A 14,714-nucleotide genomic window follows, 5' to 3' on the forward strand; every position below is an offset into this window, starting at 1 on the left:
GAAAAATTGATTTGCGATTTTTAGTGTTGAAGTTAAATATGACAAAGTTAAATTCTTTTTACGTTTGAAAACAATGAAATTTTTACAAGGGTCGTACTGAAATAAATATGAACACTTGCGATCTTTCGTTACTTAGACATAAGACATCAATACTAGAAAAGTAATTACTTTTTTTATTCTTTCTGAAAGGTCAAGTTTCCGTAAATGCGTGGCTTGGAGGTCAAGATGCAAACCGTCATCCTAATGTCGCAAACATCGTGTATCGAATTCGTCCGTGACTTGTGTTTCGTCGCGAATCGGGTCGTGTCATATTTACTGATAGTCAGCGAATATAATGAGCCATGCCGAATCCTTTCTGTGACGCGTTATTACTTGGCGAGGCGAGCAGCGCGTTCGTGGGAACCCACTTTAGTAGAAATCACAGTTGATTGCTTATACGAGGTGTCTCAGATTCATCGTGCCACCTTTTGCTTATAGAAGCTCTCTTCGATCAACTTGGAATTGATATTTTCTTTAAAAAAAAAAAAAAAGAAATACAAAAGGAGATAACAGCTTTTAAATTGTGATTGAAAATGGTGGATTTCTCAGAAACTGAATTGAACTCGACTTCATTTTTTTATTAAATTTTAAATGATTTATAAATAAATCTGTAATTTAAGAATCATTTCTGTTTGATATTTTCGTAAAAAAAATTAGTTTCCAAGAATTTAAGATTAAAAGATATTTTATTTCGAAATGTTCTGTGCGCAGATTGTTAAAAATTAAAATCTGTGAAGCTTTTGTTAAAAGAAAATTGAATTTAAAATTTATTCTAGATTTGAAAGGATTCACAGCTAAAAGATGCGATTGTTTAGGCATTCATATAAATTATGAATAATGCACAATACATGACAGATATCACGGAATATCGCGCCATCGATAATCGCTTAACATCATAATGTTGGACTCGACATGGTCTTTTTTTTATAATTTCGCTGTTTATTCGGCAGAGTCCGCCGACGTTTCTGTAAAAGCGACCAACAGCTTGACGTATGTCAGTTATTTGAATGAAGTACATGCCGCGTGACGAGTGACAGTAAGCCGCTCTGATATATCCGTCCCTCCTCCCGTTTTTCGTTTTGTGGAAATGAGAACCACATACATATATGAGTAAGATACTCGATCGCTCACAGCGCATTCAACGTTTTCATTCCGCATTCCACACCACTCGCTAACCGCTAGAATACGTGCTGCGTACTGCTTGCAATATACGTGTAATGCTCTAATGTTGCAATGGTAACGTCTTTTGAAATATAAAACTGCGACACATACAAAATACCTGACACTTAAAGAGCCTTTTATTTATGCATTTTTTTAGAATTGATCTTTTTTTTTAACAGAAACATTGAACCAGATTGTTACTTCATCGCAAACTCGCAATTTTTATCATTAAATATCTTCGTAACTTAGTCCTTAAATTAGAAGTCAGTGTACTGTCTATTTGAAATTAATGAAGAAAATAGGATGTCACATACTATATTTGCGACTTTGAAGTTAACTTCTCGAAAATAAGATGTTACTATATATTTACGTCTTTAAAGTTAACTTCTCGAAAAGCTTTTTATTTCCAATCGTATGTAATTTAAAAATTATCGATTTTTATTAAGGAAAAATTTCTTAAGTAAAAATTGATTCCTTTAACGAATGAATCTCTCTAATGTAGTATATGTTATATTTGATACAGATATTGATGATATTTTACATATCTTATCAAATTACTTTAAATTTTACTTTAGGAACATTAAATTAATATTTAGCATTTTTAACAATAGAATTTGACAATATTAATACAAAATATAAGTTTAAACATAGATATCGATAATATTGATTGCTATTTTTTTTAGGTTAATGCTGTTTCTAGCTGCAAGTTTAATACATAGCGATTAATTTGAAATTAGAATAAAGAGAATTCTGTATTAAATGAATAGCAATGATTGATTCACATTAATATTACGTAGTAAAACACACACTGAAAGTAACTTGAATCGGAGATTTGTCACTGAAAACGGATAATGAAAGAGTCAAGGTAGTTTGTACAACGTACATGACAGCAAACAGCGTTGCATGCATAGAATGCGGCAACAAAACATGTCCCGTGCGCTAGCGGCTCAACAAATCATATTGCAGCTCCGAAGTATGTGGACTATAAATGTAACAATTAAAAACTGCATCGCATATTTTTGCTTAGAGACTCGATCTCTCGATATTATAGGAGGGGCGGGGGAAACATTACAGATTATTTGTTTAGCTTATTTATTTTAGCTAATATATGTAATTAACGGAATAAATATTACAAAATTTATTTATTTTAATAGATATACGTACATAACTATTTTATTATTCGAATTCATTGTTTATAACATACCAATGTTTATATTAATTTATATTGATTATTTGGTGAACATTGCATGAGGATTTAATGCACATGACAAATACATACATATATAAATTAATACCTTAAAAGCAAACATGTTTTACAAATGAAACAAAAGAGTGAGAACTCTGTAATCTCGTTAATAGCTCTGAATTTATAATAATGGTATGACGCGTCAATTCGATTCAAATATCTTGTTTCTAACTATAATATATTTTCGAGTTTTTAATTCACGATATGGCTCTTTCATCCTTTTGGTTATCCCACATATAGACAAATGTGCATCAAAGTGTGGTATTTCTCATAAAATTATATAAATGCAAATGTTATTTCATATATATTGTTAACCTTCATATTCTTAATTTCTCTCATACATTATTAATTCAATAATAATTTTTAATAATAATTTTAATTATTAATATTAATATTTGAGATTTATTATCTCGCTGTTGTTGTATTAGCACAAAAGATCTTCTTTGATATGATTATTTTCAAATTTTATATTTTATATAAAATATAAAGTTTAAAAATAATTGTCATAGAATATATATGTATTAATGTACACTGCTAAATCTATTGTGTCAAATTGAATCTTATTTAAGTCACTACTCCTACTTAATAAATAGTTATTTTTAACTAAAACAATATACATAGTTACTTTTAAATAAAACAATAGAATTTAACCCAAATTTGGGTTAAATTTGAACTGTTTTAAATTATTTAATTCCATTGTTTTAGTAAAAAATAACTATTTATTAAGTAGGAACAATGGCGACTTAAATAAGGTTCAGTTAACACTATAGATTGAACAGTGTATATACACTCACATGATACAACATTAAATTTGTTTAGATTAAAAATAATTTAATAATTATTGATATTTTTATGTTACAAATTTTGTACTTTCAAAGTAGTTAATTGAAAATTTCTTAATATATTTACATTAATAAAAAAATTTATATATAGGAATTAATTTATGTTTGCTATTAATTTTTTCTCTTACACGGAGATCAGGCTTATCTAGAACGTAGTGCGAAATAATGTTACGAACTTACGAAACAATCTGGTCTTTTGGTCTTATACAACTACCATCGAAATTGTTGCGAAAGGTGCAATCCGCTGGACAATTGCCCGAGTAATTTCGCATATTTACAGTCATGCGCACAAAAGGCATCCATTTGTGCAAATTACGCTTGTGCGCGTAAGTTGTGTACGTCCTACATACGTCTTGTACATGTTCCATATATACGCTGCATACGTCGTTTATGCTGGAGATATGTGCGTGTCTGCAAAGCTCCATTGAACCGCACGAACGCCTCGTCAAGCGCACGTAGGCACTTCATGAAGCTTTTTCACCGGATATATGACTAGATTATACAAAGTTCTATGGATGAACAAAGGAGTGTATTCACGCAAACCGCCGTTTATTAATTTTCGGCATCGAGACACGTGAAGTAGTTGAATCAAAGTCACGGCAAGCTCATCTGAAATCATTAAAGATGCACAAGGGTATTCGGAAACTTTCAGTCGGATAGCGTTGGAAAATCCCGTAGGTAGGCTTTAATGAATTATGTCGGATTCTCTTTTTATTTATTGATACAAGTGCTTTGAAGTTAAATAATAAATTCTTTTCAGATAAATATAGTTGGTAACTTTAGATATTCAAATTTCGGTTTTGTAAAGCTGAAAGCGTTTAAATACTTTGAAATTGAAAACATTGCATAATTTTATTTGCAAAATGCAATATCTCCAGTCGCGACCAATTAGGGAAAAAATGTTATGAATAATTTTTACAAGTGCTGTATAATGAAATATTTACATTATCAGTTATGTTGATTGGATTAAAATTTAGATGCAATGAAAACAGAGTGTAACATACGGCAAACATATTGCAAAAATTTAATAAAAAATATTTTATTTTCCTCTAACAAAACTACAATATTTTTAATAATTTCTTTTTGTAATCTGGTGTATTTCATTACTGTAGAAAATCTTAGTAATGAAGTATAAATTATAAAAAGCTTTTACTTTGTTGTATTTTCATTAGTTATATGTGAATTTCATTTACGTGTGAGTGATATTTTTCGTTGGTTATACAATTGCACATTTCCACGTCGAAGTAATCACGAACTTTTCTCATTAATAATCATCGTAAAACGGGTAATACAACTCGCAACAATAGAAACATTCTATCAAGTTCTGTTGGTTATTTTTGGCGATATTTTCTGGACTTTACGCGAAGTGTTATTAATTTAAACTTTATTAGATCTCTCTATCACACAAATTTCTGAGTGCGCTTCTATAATTTTGTGACATTATCTCGAGTAAGACAAGTTAAAATTTGCATTTAATGAATAATCCAGCGGGCGTCTTCCGACTGGTTCATTCGCCTGCGGACAGTTATTTTCGCCTCCCGCGGGTTTTCCCTACCTACCTAGGAACATCTATCATTGTACGTATGGCGCGCGGGTTCCCAGGAACATGTACCGCTTTACATTACGGCATTGTGCCGTGTGTACGCGTACACGTGTAAGGAAGCGCCCTGTGAATGAACTAACGGTTAAATAAAGATTCGCTAAGGACAGTCGTGGTTAATTGGAATAATTAATCGGCTCATTGTACCTCTCCCTCCTTTTGTCTTCCTTCCTCGCGAGAATAGATTTCGTCGCATACACAGGAAGACCAGCCGCCGGTTCCCAATGGAATTCCGGCTGAATTCCCCGTCTTGCAGAGGCTGCTTCCGCCCCGAAGGAGGTCCCTTCATTCTTGAGAGACGTCTCGAGTACTCGCGGTCTGATTCGATCAGGATGCCCGGAATATATTTAATAATACGTATATCGACGTTTCTTCCGCTGAGAAAGGATTACGACGGACTTTACGTCAATATTGATTAGATTGTAATGCTTTTAAGTTTAAAATGCTTATAGCAGATGATAGGAAATGGTAATAACAATCCTTTTCTCATTTTATAATTTTTATATATAGATAATCAATCTCTCTTACGTATTGTCACGTCTCTGGATTATTCAACTGTTTATTATTTTATTGCTATTTTCTCATATTTTTTAATTCATTTAATAATATTGATCGTCGTGCTGACCTCAATTAGCTATCACGGCAGTCCAAAACCTTTCACGGTCTTATTTATCATGCACAAATTTTATTTACTCAATTAGGTTATTTACTCATTAGGTATATACAGACGCAAGAAGGACAGTGAAATTATGCTATTATAGTTCGTGTGTGTGCATCTCAAAATGCAATATAATCTCTGTTGTTGGTCAAATTCGATCGATTTTCTAAATATGTTGACAGATTGTCCGTCATTAATCACGCTATGAGAATGTGTGTGTTGTTAATATAGTGTTTGAATATTTAAGTTTATAATTGGACTTATAAAATATTAAAAATTATCTTGAAAACAGAAAAAAAATTAATTGAGTGATTATCAAGCGCATGATTTTGAATCGAAATAAAATGTTCTACAGACCAAAAAATTATTCTGGTTTTAAAATATTAATCTCTTTTTAGTTTAAAAAAAGCTCATGGAATTTATCAGTTTTTTGTTTTTTTATTTTTGGGGCCTTTTCTTCATAAACAAAATATTTCATAATGTTTACTTCAGTGGTGGCATATTGCGTTTCTTTTATTTAGTTTTGCATTTAATTCACTCTAAATAGTGACTGTTGTTACGTGTTTCAAAAATAACGTCGTTTTTTTTTTTGTTATTATTTAATCCCACGAGGGCATTCCGCGGCGCCTCGGAACTCCGCAGAGCATTGTTGCGGAACCGTTGGTCTAAAATATTAACTGCACAACATTAAAAAGTTGAAACATAGCAGCACATCAAATTTTTAAAACGTTTTCTATTCACTAAATTCTAGATGACATATCTCATCTTCTAATTACAAAAAAAACAAACAGGATTTAAATCTTTATAAGTTTTGCAATATTTAAAAAAGAACAACATTCTTAAAAGATTTTTATTTTCATTAAATTTATATTATATTTTGCTATACCAGCAGTGCCACTACTATATTTCAATAATGTTTTCACTGCACTAATAGTTCTTTTTTACAAGGGATTTGTTTTCTATATTATTTTTTTGTGTAATATAAAAAAATCAAATTTTAAATGAAAAAAATTGAAAGTTACTACAATATGTCTTAAATTATTCTCAAAACTTGAGTGATACTCTACACAAATCATTCTTGCTTATTTTATGCTCAATCGATCGAATTAATTATTACATATACTAGCCATATTTATTCGCTTCAAATAATACGTAAATAAATGCGGCTAACTAATTAATATAAAAATATCTCATTTTTGCGAAATGTAGTAATAATGTCGGGAGACTCCGTAAGCGGATAAACCGTGATTTATTCGCGCGATTTCATCGATACAATTTTATCGAGTAGCTGCTGCATGGACGTTTAATTATGTATACTATCGATCCGCCGAATTGGTCGTAGTATATCCAAATCAATCCAAATATTAAATATTTATGAACTAGTCGCTTGCGTAGTCACACGTGCGTTATTCATTGGGGAATTCGTTGAAGAAACGATCGATATCTACTAATTTGGAAACGCGTATAACGCGCATTTCTCATTGTCACGCGTTAATTGCGCGTAATCGCGATCGCGATACGAATCCGCGATCGATGCGCGCGAATCCGTCCAGTGTATCTCGTTTATTTATGTATACCATCGATCGGATTGTGGCGGATAGGCTTTTACAAATATTGACCCGTCGAGAATGGTATGGATATGAATTTGCATCTATTTGTGATTCATATGTAAATGAGACTTTCGTATATCTATCGAAACAAGATAGAATCAAATTGATTTTGTAGCTGAAAATAAAATTAGTAAAATAAAATTAAGAAACTGTGCAATGGCATCCCATTTAGCGCACGCCGAAAGAGGAAACTAATATACAAAACTTTTCGTTATCGTTAGACATTGATATTAAATTTCATATGTCGAATTGCATGAAACGCGTTGAATTACGAGTTAAATTAACAAGCAAATCCATACAACTGCAATATGTGCAGGTGTAATACATCGAGCATATATCGAGGCAATCATCAGTTAAGAAAGAGAATGTACTAGTTTTTTTTTATATTTTTTGTTAGTTTTCGAGCGCGCTATATTGAATGTACCTAAATCTTTTCTAAAACGATTATTTGCTTTATGCGAATTACATTTGCAGTATGTTGTAAAAAAGAATAAATATTTTTTTATGTAATTTATATTAGGATATTTTTGTTTCTGCATATGTGGTGAAATATACTTCATCTATCTTCGAAAAATTTTTTTAAAATTTAAATACACTTGTTCTATGACTATAAACTATTTTGTTACTATGTAACCTACTATTGTAGGTCATCCGGTGGTGACCTGCAATCGAATAATTGCGATTTATCCGTGTGAATAAGTCACGTTTATTTTGCATCGTTGTCGGATGTGCTTAATTATAACTATCGACGAATACGTCGATCTGGCCGACGTATCGCTTTGAGAATTCAATGATGAGAAAATACTCATTCCCGTGGCATTTTCCTCGTTAATATACAACCGCAGTGATTGTATTTTCTGAAAATAGAAAAAAAAAGAAAGAATGAATGGCGCGAAACTGCAGCGGTATGGAAGCGCGCGCGATCAATATTTATTAAGTTGGGAACAAATACGACTGTTTTTCATTGCGGCGAATTCGACGCGTAGCAATGCGGCCTGTATAATCACAATTTATTCGTGCGGTCTCGACCGATGCACGTGGCGTCCTAGTTACAATGCGTTTGATTTGGTCGCGCATACGTGATCAATTGACCGACGATGGAAACAAAATTCCGCATCGTACGAGTCGAACCGGTTTGTACGAGTATTTCAGTTCGGTGAGTCCCTTAGCAATGACTGACACTTTGCGAGCAATTTTTAATTCATATGACATAGTTTCAATACGAGAATTCCCAAAATATACAATATCCCGAATATACAAAGCCTAAAATAAACGAGTGAAGTCATATATCATATGCTAAACGTACAGTTTTGTTATCAAAATGTACTCATCTGGCTAAAATAATGAAAGAAATCATAATGTATCTCTTTTCCACTTATTCACGATCGCGCGAATCATTTTAAGTCATGTAAGCTTTAATTTATAAAGCGTTACCAGATTTATCTCGTAATAAATGCGCGATTTGTACAGTACATCAAGATATATCGGAGAACAATATTCGCTTAATGCGATATACAAGCGATTGTAGATATACGTTAACGATAATTGATTTCGCGAATGTCAAGATTTATGTATCTAAAATATTCAGATTTGTAACGTTGAAGGTGTAACGGATTACGTAATGGCGTGTCAGAGTGAAGCGATGTCGCGTGTTATTACGCAAACTGCATGCCACGGCAATTATTCTCTTATGAATTGTTAAATAAATTTTATTTACCCATTTGAGCATGTTACACTGATTATACCGACTGCTAAAGCCATTCGATTATTTGTGGATGTCTTTGTGTTCAGGCTGAGTGAAATAATGACTGAAATAATGGCAGAAAATATTATCGCCGATAAACGATGGATATTTTCTGTTATAATTAATAATGTGACAAATCCTTTTCAGAAATTATCTTAATAGAATTTAGAAAATGTGTATAAATATGCAAAAATATTGCATACTCTGAGGAACATACAAAAGTTAAAATAAATTTGTCGAAGGACCATCTTGTACAAATATAATTTATTTTATAATTTAATTTTCTCCTATCGGTTTGATCGAAATCACGACTTTGTTATTTTGAACAAATATTCAGATTACACAGCCTGCTCAAAACTTGCAGTCTCTCTTAGATATAAGATTTCTGACGAACTTCTGTAATAAATTTTTCTTTTGCAAAACTTTTTAAAAGGAGAAGACCACGGTTTATTACAACTTTCTAATTTAATGTTATTTACAGTCATCTCTCAAATTAAAGATTTATTAAAGTTTATTTCAGGTCAGCTGCAGAGCAATGCTTTATCATTTTTACGATAACGATGTTTGTTTGTTCACTTTCATTTCGCTTTTTACTTTGAGTTATTTATATGTTAAAAGTGATCAGTAAGTTCGTTTGCAGCTCGCAGTTCTCCCACAATTGAAAAGTTATAAATCTAGGACACTTCATATATATACACGTCAGAAAAGTTCGAATCTTTCAAGAGTTTATATTGCTATCTCTTGCAGTATTTTTAATTTATTGCAGTATATATATATGTATATACATAAATATGCATTCTAAAATGTGAATAAAACAACCGAATATACAAAAAGTCAATGACAATTTGCAATGCGAAAGAAAAGTGCTATCAATTGGTTGTTTGCGCATACTTTCATTTAACTATACATGATAGAGATGTGATATATCTTCAGAAATGTAACAAGGACTGCGCCGGAGATAAACGTCAGCATACAGCGCGTGTCTGAAGAGTAATTTCTGCGGAATTTCTAATGGACGAGGATCATGAGTCTAAATTATTAAATAGCTAATCATATTTAACACAAACAATGCCATTAGCTGCTACACATACATTTTTACTTTAATTATAAAGAGAATATATATGAGTTATAAGAGAATACATATATATTTAGTTATATAAAGAGAATATATATGAATTATTATCGTGCATTACATAAAAGATATTTTTCCGTCTTTTTTGGTTAAAGGAGTACAAGATCACAACTTTCGTTAAACGGAGGACATGCTGAAATTGCTGAAAGCTTTTTATCGTATAACTCGCGTGATACTTAGATCGCTCAGATCCGCTTCGTGATGTTTGAATGTACCTTCTCCTCCCCTTTCGTCGATCAGCAACAACCTCCCGTGTTTCGCTTATCGTCACGGCCGGTACGGCGATGACGATCGATTTCCTCGCGTAGGTAAATTTCTGCAGGAAGGACAGGGCGGATGTAACGCCGGATAGAGTAGGAGTTACACAGATAGAGCCGGGGGTGAACGCCGCGCGTGAGGCAATAACGCGCGTCTCTCCGCGCGCCAAGCTGCTCGTAGGAGGAGACGCTAGAGATACGGGGCGTGCAGCACGATGTTTTGGAGCGTAGCCAGGGTGAGCTAGCCAGCTAGCTATCACGGTACCTAGCCCGACCCAAGGCACCCTCGTGGTAGTCGTGGTCCGAGCGGGGTAGGCGGGGGGGAGGGGGATCGCGGAAGGGGTGTTCGCCCTTCCGTTTCTCCCTCACCGACACCTAAACGCGCCCGTGCACATCGCCGCGTTGCACCTAAGCTGCAGCCTGGCGGCTAAATGCTCTATCGTCCGCAACCTACAAACCCATGCTAAATACTTTATCACGAAAGTACCCCTTGTTAATGTACCGGTTGATCTTTCGACTTCCCCAACCTTATTGGCTACCGGCTTGTCCGGTACTACGTGATCGCGCGCGCGCCCGTACACACGCAAGATTGCCACCGCGGTTTCTTCTTCCCTTTTTCCTTTTTTATATAATCACCTCGGCAAGAAGCCAATTACTAAGTGCTATCGGATATCACTAAAAGCTCCACCGTTTTCCATTACACGTGTTTGAGTAGTACGACGGCTGTACGTGTAATGATGCGAAGTATGTTTTATATTTATATGCATTAGCATTATGCTCTCCGTAGAAACAATAAGACTGCAACAAAATATTTACAATAATTTATTTGACACAAAGCATTATCCAAAGAATATTTTTAACATCAATTAGGAATTCTTTTGACAAAGCTTTATAAAAGGAATTGTATGACAAATAGATAATTTTCATTTCATTTTAAAAATGGGTTTCACTTGAATGGAATTTTAATTTCAAGATATGTAAGAAAATGGAAGTGTAATAAATAATGACTCTCCTTCTCACATTTCTACTAGAGAAAAATTGTCTTGGAGTTGGCCATAGAAATTATGGTTAAAAGGACATTTATAGAATTCCCTACTTGAGAGATTTAGTTTTTATTGCGGAAGGAATACAATTTATCACTTATCAAACCATATAACTTTACGTTTCTACATGGAAAAATTTGATTCTCCTTTATGACTACCGCACGCATATATGTTGTGATAATATAAAATAATTCTGAATAAATATACATTATCAAAATTAAATAAAATTGTAATTGTGTGTACCAAAAATTAAATCTTATAAAAACTAAAATATATTTAATTATATACTATATTAAATTTTGCAAAAAAGTTTTTATAAATTTTAATTTTGATATAATTAATTATATATATATATATATTGTATATATATATATATATATATATATACATTAATATGGTAATTATTAATGTTTAGTAAATATTTGTAAGGATGCTCTTGATCACAACAGTCTTTACAATAAAAAAATTTTTTAACTTTAAATTTATAAAATATACGGTTACATAAAACACTTAAAAATATATTAATTATTTTATAATAAAATTAATAAAATTTTTCTTATATTAATATGAATAAAAATTCAAATATTGTAAAATTAGATACAAAAATATTTAAAAAAAATAAAAATTCGAGCATATTCCATCTCTTTCATGCATTTTCGGATGAAATATTCAACAATAAAAAAGGTATATTGTATATGATATTGTTGGCTTAGCCAAAATCAATGATTGCCATAATCCGCTTTAAACCATTGAACCATGTAGCTGATATTACATGATTCTGGATTTTATTGCACAACTATATACAGGTGGTAAGTGATACTTCAAATTTAAAAAAAAGAGTCATGTGTTGGTTTTCGATTTGTTGTGTGAAGTGGGCAATTCGTCAAAATTGTTGGTCAAATACAGAACGTAAAATAACAACGTCTAAACAAATTTCTCTCAAATATTCCACTTGTTTCATCTGTCGAAGCGTTTCATAACAGTTTGAATGCTATAAACTAACAATCCTCAAAGAGATTTCTAGTTAGTTTACAAAGTAACGAAATAAATAAGCATCGAATGTAAGAGATAAATCATACTGACTTTGAAAATACAAGTGTTTTAAGGCAAAAAGATTTTTACAAAATTTTTATCATTACATCTAATAGTGATATGTACATACAATGCGAATAACTCCACGCGAATAAACGGTGTGGAAATTTTGAATTATTTTAAACATTATTTAAAATTTTAAAAATTTCCGAAAATCTTAAATGTTTCAAAAATACTTTTTTCTCTTGTAAATGTATGCTTTACTTTATATCACAACCCACTTTCTATTTCATTCTGAAACATCTTTATTAATTACGTCTTAGAGAAGTAGAAAAATATGTTGACGCGTCTAGACATAGATATGAAGAGATATTAAGAATGTGTACATTATAATTGTTAAGACATTCGTACAATCTTATTTCAGTGCAACGACAATTTCACGGTCAGCGAGTTCTCGTGTTACCGTCGTCATCGTGCGGATATGTACGCGATTAAAATTCAACGGCACGTCGCGCGTATTCGTCAATCCATGTTGATCGCGGAATAACGATATCGGAAGGAGGACGGAAGCGGCCCGCACGCTCTCTGACCACTATTGTGATGTACTGTCCGCCGCAGATATATTGGCATTTGTGTCTTGTCGCATTCGCTGCACCTCACGGTGGCACGGCGACCGCTGCAGATGCGTGTAATTCGCGCCGTAGATTACTCACCGATCGTCCTCACGTGCCGATATCTCACGATTCGGAATAATATCCGATCACGGCTGGTGGATCGTCGATATTCGATTTCTCGCTTCGCGGTGCAGTAACTTTTTTATTAATTCTGATAGGATTTTTACGCGACTGAGAATTGAATGATTGCACCTGTTATAAGAGCTATTACAACACGGAGACATGTCTTTTATACCTTCAGTCAAGGGAATTGGATGAAAATAATATATAATTACATAATATATAATTTCACTTCACATTTATTGGATTATTCACAGGGAGAAAGAACAATTCTCTTTCTCTCTTTCTCTTTCTCTCTCTCTCTCTCTCTCTCTCTCTCTCTCCCCCTTTTTCTCCATTTTTTATGACTTATTTCATATGCTTCTCATTTATGGTTTTTAATAAAAAGCACTGTGAATAATCCAAAAAATCGTCGAACTCATAAAATTTATTCGTGGATAACCAAAATCCTTCCTTGATTACGGTAGTGAAGTCGTCGTTGGGAACGAAATATTTCCTGATTGAGTTGCTCGGTACCAGGAGAAATAAACGTAATTGCACCTCTTCGGCAAAACGAGGAAAATCGCGATTTGAAGAAATCGAGGTACCGTGAACTCGCATGAAAATTCGCAATGTACGATTGATAATACGCATTACAAGTTCCAAGTTACAGCAACTGTATCATTAACATTTATCTAAGAAAGAGAGATGCCTAAGTTTACATGTGTGTACACTTTCTCTCGAGTTCATTTGAGAAATCTTAGAGAAGTTCGATCATTAAGGTAATTCTCGTAATCCGTTTTTCTTCGTGTGCCTTCAAGCAGAACATCTCGTATAGAAATTATTCTCAATTTATTAAAAATATAAAAAGATAGAATAAGCGTTTCTCATTAAAAAAGTTATATTCACTTGAATGAGAAATTACATTTTGTTTAAGATATTCTTTTTTAAAAATACTTTAAAACTGGGTGCAAAGCCACTTTTGTTTCGATCTCTATAGTTACTTTCTCTGTTGATGCTGTCGAGTTATCTATTTATTTATGTAATTGAATATAATGTTAGTCATTTATAAATATATAACTATTTATGTTATGCAAAAATGAGATAATCCATAAAATTTTGAAAAGTCAGCTGCGTACAGCTTACTCGATAACATGAAATGCTGCATTTTAAACTTTATTATTTATTCAAAACTGCTACTTGGTAGGATAACTTATTCTGCATAATATCTTCGCATGCAAGTTGTTCGAGAATATTATGGCGTTTTATCGACCAAAAATATTGAATTTTAAACTAAAAGCATATAATTATGATTATATTTTAAAATTTTAACATTTGTAATTATTTTAAATTAAATAAATGATCAAAAATTAATCAGTTTTGAAAAAATAAATTATTTAGCAATGCTAATAAGCATAATATGTAATTCTTTTTAATTGTCCTATTAATAAGACTGTTTAAAAATAACTGTTTTATAAATAATATGATACATTATTATGGAATATTAATACTTAAAAATTTACTAAGTTGTGTTGTCTTATTACTTTTTCTTCACTTTAAAATATTGTTGTCTGAGGAAAAGTTATTATTAATGCTTATTATATTCTTTATTTAATCGTAATTTATTCAAAATATAA

At 32.2% G+C, this 14,714-nt stretch overlaps 1 protein-coding gene across 2 annotated transcripts in view; it reads left to right on the plus strand.

Annotated features, from left to right (window-relative positions):
- Positions 1–14,714, plus strand: part of LOC105450002 (semaphorin-1A-like) — a 204,588-nt gene that overhangs the window by 165,040 nt on the left and 24,834 nt on the right. The window lies entirely within an intron of this gene.

This window comes from Wasmannia auropunctata, unplaced genomic scaffold, assembly GCF_000956235.1.
Source record: "Wasmannia auropunctata unplaced genomic scaffold, wasmannia.A_1.0 LD336069.1, whole genome shotgun sequence".
NCBI lineage: Eukaryota > Metazoa > Arthropoda > Insecta > Hymenoptera > Formicidae > Wasmannia > Wasmannia auropunctata.